This window comes from Phycodurus eques, unplaced genomic scaffold, assembly GCF_024500275.1.
Source record: "Phycodurus eques isolate BA_2022a unplaced genomic scaffold, UOR_Pequ_1.1 contig_348, whole genome shotgun sequence".
Taxonomy (NCBI): domain Eukaryota; kingdom Metazoa; phylum Chordata; class Actinopteri; order Syngnathiformes; family Syngnathidae; genus Phycodurus; species Phycodurus eques.
The window spans coordinates 1-2,500 of record NW_026904345.1 but is presented as its reverse complement, the minus strand read 5'-3'; the positions used below and the strand labels follow the sequence as shown (position 1 = coordinate 2,500).

At 34.4% G+C, this 2,500-nt stretch overlaps 4 non-coding genes across 4 annotated transcripts in view; all 4 read left to right on the top strand.

The window, feature by feature from the left end:
* LOC133398794 (5S ribosomal RNA) overlaps positions 1-91 on the top strand; it is a 119-nt gene extending 28 nt beyond the window's left edge. The window contains exon 1 of the ribosomal RNA XR_009768051.1: positions 1-91. This exon is cut by the window's left edge and continues 28 nt beyond it. This is a non-coding gene — a ribosomal RNA (5S ribosomal RNA).
* Positions 92-638: 547 nt separating this feature from the next.
* On the top strand, positions 639-757 carry LOC133398784 (5S ribosomal RNA). Its single transcript, XR_009768041.1, has one exon. It is a non-coding gene; the product is annotated as a 5S ribosomal RNA (ribosomal RNA).
* Positions 758-1,292: 535 nt separating this feature from the next.
* Positions 1,293-1,411, top strand: LOC133398772 (5S ribosomal RNA). The gene has a single exon (XR_009768030.1). It is a non-coding gene; the product is annotated as a 5S ribosomal RNA (ribosomal RNA).
* Positions 1,412-1,977: 566 nt separating this feature from the next.
* On the top strand, positions 1,978-2,096 carry LOC133398816 (5S ribosomal RNA). Its single transcript, XR_009768073.1, has one exon. It is a non-coding gene; the product is annotated as a 5S ribosomal RNA (ribosomal RNA).
* The last annotated feature ends 404 nt before the right edge of the window (positions 2,097-2,500 follow it).

Sequence of the window (2,500 nt, the reverse complement as noted above, 5' to 3'; positions counted from 1 at the left end):
CCGATCTCGTCCGATCTCGGAAGCTAAGCAGGGGCGGGCCTGGTTAGTACTTGGATGGGAGACCGCCTGGGAATACCAGGTGCCGTAAGCTTTTTCACTTTAGATTCTCGTGGAATCGTTTTCTTATCGGTGGTTGACCTAAATTATAACGCAGTCATCCTCTCTCTTATGATTTACCGTCTCTTTATTAGGAGACAGAATCTTCAAGTACTTTTTTTAAACATCCCGTTTCTCCTTTTCCGACAGTAAAAATAAAATAAAATCGATACACACATATATCGACATATATATATATATATATATATATATATATATATATAAATATATATATATATATATATATATATATATATATATATATATATATATATGAGTATCACGTGATACGTCACAATTTTATCACATCAGTGCTTTTAATTGGCTCGAGGCTAAGGATACAAAGGTATGGATTTTTAAATGATTCGTAATTATTGCACATTATTGTGTGGACCTCAAAGTTCGCATCATCCACACACAAAAAATCCAAAATAGACCAGCCAACAATTGGAGAAGAAAGATGACGCGATCCGCTCGAGATATTTCTAAGCGAAATATGATATTTTTTAAATATAAAATTTAGCTTTTCATCTAACCATGTGGCTTACGGCCATACTACCCTGAAAACGCCCGATCTCGTCCGATCTCGGAAGCTAAGCAGGGGCGGGCCTGGTTAGTACTTGGATGGGAGACCGCCTGGGAATACCAGGTGCCGTAAGCTTTTTCACTTTAGATTCTCGTGGAATCGTTTTCTTATCGGTGGTTGACCTAAATTATAACGCAGTCATCCTCTCTCTTATGATTTACCGTCTCTTTATTAGGAGACAGAATCTTCAAGTACTTTTTTTAAACATCCCGTTTCTCCTTTTCCGACAGTAAAAATAAAATAAAATCGATACACACATATATCGACATATATATATATATATATATATATATATATATATATATAAATAAGTATATATATATCTATATATATATATATATATGAGTATCACGTGATACGTCACAATTTTATCACATCAGTGCTTTTAATTGGCTCGAGGCTAACGATACAAAGGTATGGATTTTTAAATGATTCGTAATTATTGCACATTATTGTGTGGACCTCAAAGTTCGCATCATCCACACGAAAAAAATCCAAAATAGACCAGCCAACAATTGGAGAAGAAAGATGACGCGATCCGCTCGAGATATTTCTAAGCGAAATATGATATTTTTTAAATATAAAATTTAGCTTTTCATCTAACCATGTGGCTTACGGCCATACTACCCTGAAAACGCCCGATCTCGTCCGATCTCGGAAGCTAAGCAGGGGCGGGCCTGGTTAGTACTTGGATGGGAGACCGCCTGGGAATACCAGGTGCCGTAAGCTTTTTCACTTTAGATTCTCGTGGAATCGTTTTCTTATCGGTGGTTGACCTAAATTATAACGCAGTCATCCTCTCTCTTATGATTTACCGTCTCTTTATTAGGAGACAGAATCTTCAAGTACTTTTTTTAAACATCCCGTTTCTCCTTTTCCGACAGTAAAAATAAAATAAAATCGATACACACATATATCGACATATATATATCTATATATATACATATATATAGATATATATATAAATATATATATATATAAATATATATATATATATATATATATATATATATATATATATATATATATGAGTATCACGTGATACGTCACAATTTTATCACATCAGTGCTTTTAATTGGCTCGAGGCTAAGGATACAAAGGTATGGATTTTTAAATGATTCGTAATTATTGCACATTATTGTGTGGACCTCAAAGTTCGCATCATCCACACAAAAAAAATCCAAAATAGACCAGCCAACAATTGGAGAAGAAAGATGACGCGATCCACTCGAGATATTTCTAAGCGAAATATGATATTTTTAAATATAAAATTTAGCTTTTCATCTAACCATGTGGCTTACAGCCATACTACCCTGAAAACGCCCGATCTCGTCCGATCTCGGCAGCTAAGCAGGGGCGGGCCTGGTTAGTATTTGGATGGGAGACCGCCTGGGAATACCAGGTGCCGTAAGCTTTTTCACTTTAGATTCTCGTGGAATCGTTTTCTTATCGGTGGTTGACCTAAATTATAACGCAGTCATCCTCTCTCTTATGATTTACCGTCTCTTTATTAGGAGACAGAATCTTCAAGTACTTTTTTTAAACATCCCGTTTCTCCTTTTCCGACAGTAAAAATAAAATAAAATCGATACACACATATATCGACATATATATATCTATATATATAGATATATATATAAATAAATATATATATATCTATATATATATATATATATATGAGTATCACGTGATACGTCACAATTTTATCACATCAGTGCTTTTAATTGGCTCGAGGCTAAGGATACAAAGGTATGGATTTTTAAATGATTCGTAATTATTGCACATTATTGTGTGGACCTCAAAGTTCGCATCATCCAC